Genomic DNA, 12,739 nt, shown 5'->3' on the forward strand with positions numbered 1-12,739 from the left:
CCTGTGATTGAATATGAAATAAGAAGACAGTGTGCAATCGCCCTTTTTATTTGTTGACATTCCTCAATTGCAATCAGTCGGATATCAGGTGGTGCGGGGAAAGCTAAACGAATTTCACGTCCATTGCATTAACCACCCGTCCATAACTATGGAACCAAACTGACCTCTTCACTTTCCAGTTCTCTCTCCCTGTAGACCTGAGGAGGAGTGAATCATTATCGTGTTTGTTTTAATCCAATCAGTTCAGTTTTCTAAAGCATTAAATTTTGGTGCATGGTGTATCTATTTGTATCATCCTGATAGATGGAATGGACATTCAGTGAAAGCCAAGAACAAAATTTGCAGGAGAAACTCAGCAGATATTGCAACATATATGTCGAGAGAATCAGAGACAATATTTCAAAACCTCATCAGAACTCGGTAATCTTCCACAGGCACTGCCAAACCGGCTAGTTTTGACAGAAGTTTCTGTTTTTATTTCAGTTTCTCAGACTCCACAGTTGTTTCCATTAACCATTAAAGCAAAGTCGAATTCTTTTTGTGATTCGTCACACGAAAGTTTTCCGTTTCGATAACATTTTCCTGACGCCATTAGAAACACAAAACTGAGCAGCTTTGAAAACTGTTGCAGTAAGAATATTAATCACTGTAGCCCCGGGGGCTCTTGAAACAGTAACGTTTCAGTTAACAGTCGAATGTGCTAAAACTTCCAACCTAACAACTTGGACGATGCTCTAAAGTAGGTCATGCCTGACTTCCAAATTCAATCTGCCCTTCCCTGAACGACTACTATCCTCTATCAGTTTTACGTTTACACAATAAAGACTGAACCATTCTTTATGGAGACATTGTAACAGTCTGATACCACCCACTACAGATACACCCATGTCACTGTGAACCAGCTCACCTCCAACAGGGACAATCTCCCTTTCAGCCTCTCAGTGCTTTGTGTGTTCAAGAGTTTTTCATTGTCCCAGAGTCCAGATGAAATTTCTATTCCTCATGTACATAAGCGAGAATTCTTTCAATGTCTCAGATCACTTCCTGTCCCGAGAACATCAGAGTCAATGTCCTGTCCTCTGCTCGATGCGACAGTTGACCCTTCTCCATTCTCCTCTGATTCCATTTCCCAAAATGTTTCTCAAGATTCCCAAAACTGGAGCCTAGGTTATATGGTTTGCCACATTAACATTTATCGCAACTGCCAAATGACAATATTTTTAAAGTAGCTCTTCACAATCCTCTGGCTTGCACCGTGTCCAGGGATGAGAATTCCCGTGTTCTGGAGAGATTGCCGAGTCTGTTGAGTTTCACTTTGTAACAAAAATGGTTAACCAGCAATTTCCTGTGTTTTTTTTTATAATGTTGGGAGAGGGAGCGGTGGGGAATGAGCAATTTGAGGAGCAGGAGGAAGTATTGCCACTGACCAGAGTCAGTGAACCGAGGACAGGGATTAAAGGAATCTAATGAAAAGCAGCACATCTGCTCAGGAAGTTGAAAGAATACTGCAGAAAACCTTCGTGTCGAGCAGTGTATCTGTAAAGAGAAACAGAGATCATCTTTTCAGCGTGGTGCATTTCTGATGATGAACTTGCGTTTCCCCAGTCTCATCAAAGTACTGGCCTGGTTAGCAAAACTGTTTTTCTGAACTTTGAGCGAAACGTAGCCCTATAGTGGGGCATTCACAACGTAGTGAGTAGGATTCCAACCTATGTGGGGGAACCCCAAGAGATCTTTAATCTATCACCTTAACCATTCAGCCACGACTACACGTGAGCCCTTTTTTTGTTATGTCTTATGGAATGAAGTATTTCAACCTGAAACACATGGATTTGGCTTTTCCTTTCCGCAGCATGACCCCAGCATTCACTGTCACCATGTCTTGGTTCAGAATGGAGGAGGATGTTCGGAGATCAATTCGAATTGAACACATAATGATGATTTGGATTGACGCCATGTTCTTCGTGACCTGCAACACATTATCAATGAGGATGAGCATCTCTCCAAGACCTTCCCCACACATCCACTACTTGCATTTAAACAACCAGTAAACCTCAAACAGATCATTGCTCATAGCAAACTGCCCGGCTCTCAGGACAACTCCATACAGTCCTGTCACGGTGGACGCTGCAAGACGTGTCAGATTGTGGACATAGATACGACTATTACACGTGGGAACACCTCTCAGCTTGTGCATGGCATGTACTCATGTGACTCAGCCAACGTTGTTGCTGAGTCACATGAGTACATTGGGGAAACCGAGCAAAGTTTACAACAACGGGTGATTGGGCAGCGAACAACAATCAACAGACAGGAGGGTTCCCTCCCAGTTGGGGAAAACTTCAGTGGTCCAGGACATTCACTCTCAGACCTTCGGGTGACCATCCTCCAATGTGGTCTTCGAAACAGGCAGCAGAGGAAAGTGGCCGAGCAGAGGCTGATAGCTAAGTTCGGTTCCCATAGGGAAGGGCTCAACCAGGACATTACAGGTGCACTACACACACACGCACAGATATTCCTACATACACACACACACACACACACACACACACTCACATACACACGGACACAGGTACACACAGACGCGCATACAAACACTCACACACACCCTTATGGACACACACACACTCCTACACACACACACACACATACACCACCTCAGAGACGTAAGACACTCTGCACTCACTACACACACACACACTTTCTCACACGTACAACCCCCACCCCAGACAGACAAAGACCCACGTGCACACATATATTCTGTGGGTGAATTTGTACTTGAAGAGTAACATTGCAATTTGCTCAAAAACTGCATGCATTTATGTAGAACTCTGAGCTCAAAAACTGCATAAATTTATGTCAAACGCTGTTATCTCATGTTTTAGATTAGAATCAGTCTAAACCTCAGGTCATAGACAGAGAACACAGGGAGCAAACACCTTCACGTATTGTCCATCTATCACCATTGTTAACAGCTAACTCGAAAATGCAACTTTAAAAAAACAGGTTTTGTGATTTACACATGATGGAAGTGAAACTATCACTGTATTCTCAGATGAAAGTTTAGACAGACAATCAATTTTCAAATGTATGATTTCATTTACGTCACACTGCAATGTTATGCTATAAATTCTGTGTTACGATCGAGCCGTCCACTATCACCTGATGAAGGAGCGTCGCTCCGAAAGCTAGTGTGCTTCCAATTAAACATGTTGGACTATAACCTGGTGTTGTGTGTTTTTTTTAACTTTGTACGTATTGATGAGAGGAAAATGGATGAGTAGGATGCCTTTTCATGTGCAGTGGGGAAAATGCCATTGCATTTGTCTAACACGTTCACCGCCAGGTGAATTACAGCTCCTCAGGTGTTGCTGAAAAGATTCACCTTTGGCAAATCTAATGTGCAAATCCAGTTCATTACTTTCATCCTAATTCAAAATGTGATTTTTTTTTCAAATTCATACAGCTGGCACTGGGCAGTCCAGAGCAATCTTCAGTGGTTTATTATGCTCTGATCTACTCCCTGGAAAATGTGGGAACAGATGGCTTTCTCACAGTGGAAGGCTTCAAGCATTTAGGGCTCTGATGAGGACAATATTCTCTCGTTTAGAATGCAACAAAACTACGGAATGCTTTACAGCAGAGGGTTGCGAAGGCTGGCTGTATTCAAAGCTAAGATGGACAGATATTAAGTCAATTCAATATCAAGGGCCACGGAGATCAGGCTGAAAAGGGGAGTTGAGGATTAATCAAATCAGCTGTGATCTCATTGAAAGCTGTCACCGACTTGATGGGCAAAATGCTTCCAACTTTTCTCATATCTTTGCTGTGATTTGTAAGATGTTAGATACCATTGTAAAAGAAGAAAAACACAAACTTGACAAGTTGATTGCGCCAAACTGAGTCAAAAATTATTTATTGAAAGGAAAATCACTCTTGGTAATTTGCCAGACCACTTTTTAAACATGACCAGCAGAGCTGATCAAGGGAGCTACTGATCTGAGTGTTTTTGGACATGAAACAAACTTAGGTTAGTGACATATTCATTTCTTTTTCTGGCAAACGAAATGGTCTTTCCTGCTGCTCACATTGAAAGAGGTGGTTCCCAAAACAAGCCAGAGATTAAGTTGTATGTAAAGTAATCGATGATCAAGGTATGGCGCGCGTTGTTTGATGAGACATATATGATTTATTGATTTTTTTTCAAACTTTCTTCACAAATCAAACGGGAGTGAGAAAGGGGAAATGAAGATCCCCATAATTCGCATATCTTTTATCACTCACATGCAGTAATTTTTCGTGTACGCTTTATTTTATCTCCTGAATCAAAGAAATCTCGAGCCCTTGCATAAATGTCACTAAAACCTGGTCATTACACATGCCTGTGTATGTCATCTTCCAATATTATTTGATACTTTACTGTGATGCAATTGCACATTACAAAAGAAAACAAAATAGAGGCAATTGGACCTGGATTTCAAACGCACGTAATTGCTGCTAAAACGCAGATTACTGCCAACAATACAGTGCACAGAATTAGTACATTGCTGGTGGGCATGTCAGGAACAGCACCAGAAACATAACACGAATACTTCTCTTGGCTAAAATTTTAGATGTATTTCTCAATGAGCAATTGCGTTTTACATGTGTTCCATCAGGAGTTACCTCACACAAGGAAGTAACCAACGGTGCAGTCGGTCACATAATCGGAGTTCCAAGCCCCGAAATGAGAAACACTCAGTGGCCTGCGTTGACCTACATGGAACAGCAGTTCGTGGCTTTAAGAAGTATCTGAACTGTATGAATGCAGCTCGCTGGTTGTCTGTCTGCTTCATCTATTAATTTTTCTGTGCAGTCCTTATATGCAATATTGTCAACTACGTTTGTCTTTCACATGATGGGTATTGTCTCTTGTGTCCTGGTCGGTTTTCTCTGAGCGATGCTGTCGGTTTATGTGTTGTCGTAATTCCCCGATTTTACCGATTTTACGTAGGAATCTGGCTGTCAGTTCCCAGAAAGTTACTTTAATAAATGGAAGCATGCTTTTCAAATTGCTGCGTGGCATATCCCTTTTGTACCAGGCATCTGTGAATCAAGTTGCAGGACTATACATTTCTGGCAAAAAAAAAATGTGTGGCAGTCACTAGTTGCCACGACCATCTGTTCGTAGTAGTCATACGTACAAATGCCAAGGACCACAAATTCAATGAGAAGAGCATAAGGTTAATATGACAGGGCAAACAGAAGGCAGACAGAATATGTCTGGAAGTACGGAACTCATCCACAGATTCCATCAATGAACAGATTGATCCTGACCCAATCTACAACCCCAACAACAGCAAGGAACGTGAATGAAACCAAAGCAATTCCAACCGCCACAGACAGGAGCATTTCACAAGAGGCTGTGCAGCCCTGAGAATGGTACCCAGAAAAAGACTGCAAACCATCTTACCAGGAGCCCTCCAACCACACGGGATGAATAAGATTTCTCCAGCTTCCTCATTTCCCACCACTCCCCCCACCCCACCTCAGTCCCAACTCCTGGATTCGGCACTGCCCTCTTGACCTGCAATCGTCTTCTAGACCTCTCCACGCCAACCCCCTCTCTGGCCTATCACCCTCACCCACTTCCATCTATCGTATTCTCCGCGCCTCTCATCCAAACTCCCTCCCCACTACCCTTTATCTCAGCCCGATTGGCACACCATGCTCATTCCTGATTTCGATTCTCCTGCTGCTCGGATGCTGGCTGGCCTGCTATGTTTTCCCAGCACCAAATCTAACCAGGTCCCCAAACATTCTAACAACGCCTCCACGAGGCACATGAGCTCCTCATCTGGTTATTCGCAGCAGAGCATTGAACACAGGACATCGGAGTGCAAGGTCAGTATACCAATCCCTACATGCCAAGAACGGTAATGATATGGTGCTCAGGGTGTTCTAGATGGGTGGATCAAGAATTGGTTGAGGAATAGGAGACAGAGAATAATAGTTCAAATTGGTTTCTGGAATAGGAGCAAGGTGACCAGTGGTGTCCACAGGGGTCAATGTTGTGGCCACTGTTGTTTGTGATATACATGAATTTTCTGGAAGGGAGCACTGTTGGGATGATCAGAAAGTTTGCAGATGACACGAAGACTCGTGGACTAGCAGAAAGTATATTGTTCTATCAAAGGATACAGGAGGATATAGATAGACTGGAGAATTGTGCGGATACGTTGCAGATGGAGTTCAATGCAGACAATATGAGTTTACGCATTCAGGCCGGACTAATTCTAGAGCGAGTAATACAATGAATGGAAGAGCTTTGGGAAAAGTTGATGGACAGAGAGATCTGGGAGTGCAGACGCATTGAACCCTGATGTTGCTGCACAGGTGGAAAGAGTGGACAAGTATGCATCTAGTTTGCCCTCCTTCATTTGATAAGGTATTGAATAAAATAGCTGGCAAGTCATGTTAAAATTGTACAAGACATTGTTCTGGCCGCACTTGGAATATGTATAACTTTCTGGTCGCCATATCAGCAAATGGATGTGGATGCTTTCAAGAGGTTGCAGAAAAGATTTACGAGGATGTTGCCTAGTATGGCTGGTACTAGCTATGAAGAGATGCTGAGTAGGTTAGGTTTGTTTTCATTAGAAATAAAGAAGATTGAGAGGGACCTGTTTGAGGTTTACAAAATCATGAAGGGTATAGACAGGGTAGATATAGAAAAGCATTTTTCCAGTGTAAAGGATTAAGTAGCTAGAGGTCACGCTTTCAACATGAGAGATGAAAAAATTCAGAGGGATACATACGGCACGTACGTGAGACAGCAGGTGGTGGGTATCTGGAACGCGTTTCCCGCAGAGGCGGTAGAGGGAATCGCAGGAGATTCATTTGAGATACATCTCGACAGATGTATGAATATGTGGGGAGCAGATGGAAGCACATGCTTTGGAATTGGGTTACAGGCTTAAACAGTAGATTTTGATAAGCTCAGGCTTGGAGGGACGAAAGGCCTGTTCATTTTCAGTCGATTTCCTTTGTCCTTTGTTCTTAAATTATGTCAAGTTCATTACTGAATGTGCAAGGTCGAAGTGCCTGAAGTGAATCGATGCTGAAACACTAGTCATAACAAATCAGTCAGGTAAATATGCTGTGGTAGCACAGCTGAGTGGTCTAAGGCTTATGGTCCAATCTCTATCGAGGTGTGAGTTTGTCCCTTCTCACTACCAGCATCGAGAATGAGCTATTATTTGATGCTGGAAATCACTAAACTAAGCAGGTTCTGATGCTTTTTTTTTATTTGTGGCTCCTCCGGCTTCTAACCCTCTCGATGACAAATGCGGGAAAATCATAAAACATCTCTGAAAACAACAAGATTTGCTGCTGTCCGAAGTCTCCTCAAATCCCTTCGCCAACTTTGCTTTCGGATATCTGCGTGGCCAGTTTTGGTGCCACGTATTGTGTCTCAAATGGTCAGCGCATTTGGATGAAAGATTGGTGGCTCAAGGCTATCCAGGGCACAGAGCCACAAATATTTCGGCTCAAGCATTGACACCGACCATGTGCCGACACGGTAACCAAGAAATCTCATCCATGCTTCACCCCGAGTCCGCAGGGAGTAAGACGTTTACATGCAGCAGAATGCGACACCACCTTCTCCAAGCCCCAATGCCAACAGAAAGCGGCCACTGCAGCTTGATTTCCCGGTTTCCTGCCCAGCCCTGGGACACAGCTCATGGAAACTCCTTCCTCAGCCTCCGCTCTTCTCGTGTGAAAGGTTCAAAATGTTTAGTATAAATTGGAAACGGGTTCAGGACTTTGGAAGATTGTTCCTGTTCTTGAAACGTGTTATAATCAAAACTCCTGTCAAGACAATAAGAAGTGGTAAAACTTTTAGGAAGGAAGAACAAAGTAAGTGTTGAATATGAAGACTCTGTCTCGACAACAGTTGGGAAATTCCCAACACTGAAAACAGAAATGATTGGGTTTCCTGTGGTAGATTTTCGACTGATTTATTGTCTGCCAGAGGTACTGCAATCACTTCGACGACCTAAATCCCTTCGGCAACCTAAATCTGTGGATAAAAATATGAAAGTTTTAAGGTTGAACCTTAAATCCCAGCATAAGTGCTAAAAAGATTGTACAGTTTTGAAGTGGTAACAGAAGGGAAAGGTGCGATTGGGAGTAATGAACTGGATCCTAACAAATTGCTGTACCAGGTGAATTATGCTCAGAATGAAATGGCAAACTGATCTGGGGTGCGACATGCTTGACAAGCTCATTCGGTGCACTGTGAGATGATTAATCTGCGGGTCGTTGTTTCGAGCCTCACAATGGGTGCTTTCACAGTTTAGTAGAATTCCGGCTTTTCGTTCCACAAGCAGCCTTGCAACCCAATGCAGGCGACCGTCCTTGCTGCTTTCGTTGACACATCTGCCTTCCTGCTCTTGTTGACAATTCGTTTTCTGAGTGAATATTGTCTCCATTTTACTGGAGGTGCCAGGGACAACTTTATCAGTGCAGCCGAAAAGAATATGAATGATGTCCCTTTCAAAACGAGAGATTCCACACCAACCGTGCACCAGCCAAAGTGTTCAAAGACAGAATTCGAATGGCCACTTGCTCGGGGTCTGAGAGAGACGTCTCAATGTCACATGTATCCTGAACCAAAATTAATTGATTTAGAATGTTCTGGTGAAAACCGATGGGGACTCTCCCTGAACGTTTCGCAATTGCTATTTTTGTGTTTAACGTAATGAACAATTTATTGTCAGTAAAGAGGGTGGGGGTGGGGCAGGATTGTGAAGCTTCAGTGTGGGACAGAAGTGATTAGTTCGAACAGGAAAGACAAATATCCCCAGAGCATGTGAGACCTGATTGGTCCAGGATAATTCCCATCTTCTCTTTCTGAACCAACAAATGAAATTGTTGAAAAGTCTCAGCAGGTCTGGGAGCATCTTGGAAATAGAAACACATTTAAGACTTCAACACGAGTGACACTTGTTTTTTCATGTCCATCTCCCTCTGCCTGCGCACTCCTTTCCTTTTTATTGAATGTCTCCTGACTTCCAACTTTACATTAAGCTTCTCTTTTATTACATTCTCTCGAACCATTTTCCCAGTCGCCAATTTTGTTACCAACCTGTTCCATCTCTCACTTTGCCCAGAACTTCTAAATGATCAAGTAACTCTGTTTCTATTTCCTTAAATATCATATGGCCTGTGACTGCAAGGCATTAGAGGACTGTTTGTGCTTTCAGCCCATCTAGACTGCTCCGCTATTTGATCATGGCTAATATCATTCTCAAACCCATTATCCAACCTCTCCCTGTCATACTTACTCCTTATGAATTTAGGATGCCGTTATTTTCCCAGAGTGGGTCCGAATTCGCCCAAACTCTCCACATGTGCTAACAGCTGATATGCCGTGCCTATATGTGATCTTATTTCGTTTCAGCCCCACACAGCAACCAGGTCTGTTCTGATCAATGAACTCCCCACTGCAGGACAGCTCGATCGGGTTTGTGACCCCACTGTGTTTCTGCAGTGGAGCATTTATCACCTTTACCTTCCACGTTTAGGATCGATACTTTAAAAAACATACAGAACGAAAGATAGGCTTGTGAGTGAAGACAGGGGGAGGAAATTGTTTTCTGCCCTGGTCAGTAAACCTTACTCTTAATATCTCTGCCCATTCCAGCAGTTGTGGGTAAAGGGAATACAAGTCCAATTAATTGCCCGATACGATTTTATTCGATATGTATTCTTCCTTGTTCTGAATATGCATGGATGTTTCCAGCACTGATGATTCGGCAGGACCTAATCTTTTCTGGAGGGTAGCTGTATCGGTTTGTGCAAAAGTGGCCCAATTCAGAGCTGAGAAGAAACATTGTTGTTCCCTCTTTTAAGGTGACAATCTTTCCGATCGTGATGGATAGTGCTTTGTTGCAGTCTCATCAGCAAGCCTTTTTTTAAAAATTGAGTCTCCCATTATTACTCTCGTGGTGAAAAGAAATATAATTCCAACTAACTGCTGCAAGAATTTGTTTTCACGTTTCTCTTCGTAGTGGTCCTGAATATGCAACGATGTCTACATCCCTGATGGCCATCCTGTTTCAGAGTGCAGTTATGAAATTTCCTCTGCCTGAGCGCTGGAAGGAAAATTACCTGAGCCTTTTCGGCTTCGCCCTGCAGTCCAAACTCTGAAAACCTTGCAACATGTTTGTCAATAGTTCCTGAGCATTTCTGTGTGATATTCTTTATTTTTTCAATCATGCTAAAAACCGAGACAACGCCAGTCTACTCAAAACAGGAAGGTAATGCGTTGAGCTGGTGCCAATTTCAGGGCTGCATAAAGATTAGCAGGCACGGCTGCACAGTCGTGACATCATTGCTTCATTCGTGTCACACTCGAAACATCCTGGGTTCAAAACCAAGCAAGAGCAATTTCTTTCCCTTAGTGGTAGCCTTTTGGACTGACAGGAGTGGAGCGTTTGTGCTTGTTGTTCTCATCAATAAACCTCTCTTTAAATTTGCTCAGGCATATCAGGTGCTATGGTGAAAAGGAATACAATACCGATTGATTGCTTTGTAAAACTTTGTTCAAATTCTCTCCTCAGATAAAGTGATGACTGGAGATGTTGAAGCTCTCCTGCCAGAAACGCTGTTTCTCCTGCAGCTCGGATGCTGCCTTATTTGCTCTGCTTTTCCAGAAACACACTCTCGATTAAGTTTCTCTCCTCCCTGCTCAAGTATATGCGTCCATTTGTACACCTTCTACGACCGTCCACTTTAAGGGCACAGTTACCGGGCATTGATCATTTCTGTACCAACAGTACCACATTTGCTTTCCATGCGAAGGCGGCCTGGAACAGCAAAAGGGAGAACACACATTTGCTTCTGTCTCAGCAGACACTGGATGCATGATGTATGTCTCTGTGAAATACATCCCAAAATATGCTCTGATACACTTCATTTGGACGCTGTCTGGCGTTTCCCAACATCTGTGAAACAAAAACATCAATCCTAAATCATGATGTAACACAGTTAACATATTCGAGTTTCTCAGCCGTAGGCACTGCTACACCTCATTCAGTCAACAGCAGGAATGGAAAGATTTACAGACTCAGATGAACTCTTGACTCTTGCTGTCATACAGTTACAAATATTAACATGTGTTCTGAAATCTAAGCCATGTTGTAACTGGAAATGAGGAAATCGCGGACAATTTGTTTTCTTGTTATCACAGAGTTGCAGGAAAGTATGACAGCAAGGGAGAGGAATGCAAGTCAAGTGCAGCTCTGGTAAAACACCTTCTGCCAGATTCAGTCATCAACAAGAAACATGAATGCTATTAAAGTGGGAAACCTTTTCACACCTCGATCAAAGAACAATCACGTGCAATGGGCACCTATTTGACATCTCAGATCGCCGTTGACATTCCCTGAATATGTGTAGAAACTGATTTTTGTGCACCTCAAAGTAAGAACTGTTTGATTTACCGACTATAAGTGAGTTGCATCTCCTCGATTCCCACACAGGTTTTCAACTCAGCTTGCAGCCAGGCGGCAGTTGCTCATAGCTCTGCTGGAAAAAATGCACCATTAAGGAGAATGGCAAGTAAAGTTGCAACTCCTACTGGCGCCGTGTTTCGAATAACCTTGCTACGTGTTCTCGTATTCCATTGTTAACACAGATTTTCAGTTCATCTGAGGAGCAGGAGAATCGGATTCCTGGCAGATCCAGTGCTCATTGTATCTGAGGAGAGCAACTGAACAATTTTCGTACAACAACTAATCGGAATTGCATTCCTTTTCACCATGGCAGCAGATATGTGCAAGCATATTCAAAGCCAGGTTTGCCGATGAGAAAGACAAGCCTGAAGGCTCAGATGTAGGAATTCCTTTCCACTGCTTATTCTGCAGAACTGGTGCAGTTGCTGTGAGTTTGCTGCAGGGAATCATAAGGCGCACGCTCCAGTGTATCCGGTTTTTGCCTTTGTGCTCAGTTGGCTCAGCAATCTGAGACTCTGCTTTCATGTTCCCCTTCTCAAGAAGTCTTGGGTTTGCATCCCTGCGCTGCCACTTGTGCTAATGGATTAGCCTGGCAACGTTTTGAAAGGTCCATTATCATTCTGTTCTAATTTATGTTACTTGAGCACTTTTCGGACAGCATTGCTGCACTAAGACGCCAGTACTTTGAAAGCATCGTTTGGAATTGCATCGCTGTCATTTGCGTGAGCAGTTCATGTCCCAGACATCTCGCTGTACCTCACAGACAGCATGCATGCGTCATTGTATCGGAAAATAAATTGTCTTTGTCAGTGCTGCTTCTGTTCCACATTAAGTGTTGTCAGGTTTTGGATTCGTGGGAAGCTGGGCGGGTAAAACGATTCCTGAGGTATTTTCCTCAGCCAAAGTTTTTCAATGAGAACTTGGAATTGTGTCAGGAAGAATGGTCATTGGCAGCCTAAGACCAGAAAACTTTCATCTTTTGATGGATTTGAACCAACCATCTTCCAGTCAACAAGCCCCATGCTGAACGAGTGATGAGTTTCCTTTATTTCTGCCAATACCTATTAAAACAACCGTTCGCCACAGCAGCATCTCAGAGGGGTGAAGAACGTAAACAGAACCTCCAATGGAACTCGTCTCTGCTGACCAGGCATTCGAAGTTCATCTCCACCATTTGCGAAAATCTGTCCTTTATCCCTCTTCACCCTTCCTGTTTACATACCGATCCACATGCCTTG

Source organism: Hemiscyllium ocellatum, chromosome 18 (assembly GCF_020745735.1).
Source record: "Hemiscyllium ocellatum isolate sHemOce1 chromosome 18, sHemOce1.pat.X.cur, whole genome shotgun sequence".
NCBI lineage: Eukaryota > Metazoa > Chordata > Chondrichthyes > Orectolobiformes > Hemiscylliidae > Hemiscyllium > Hemiscyllium ocellatum.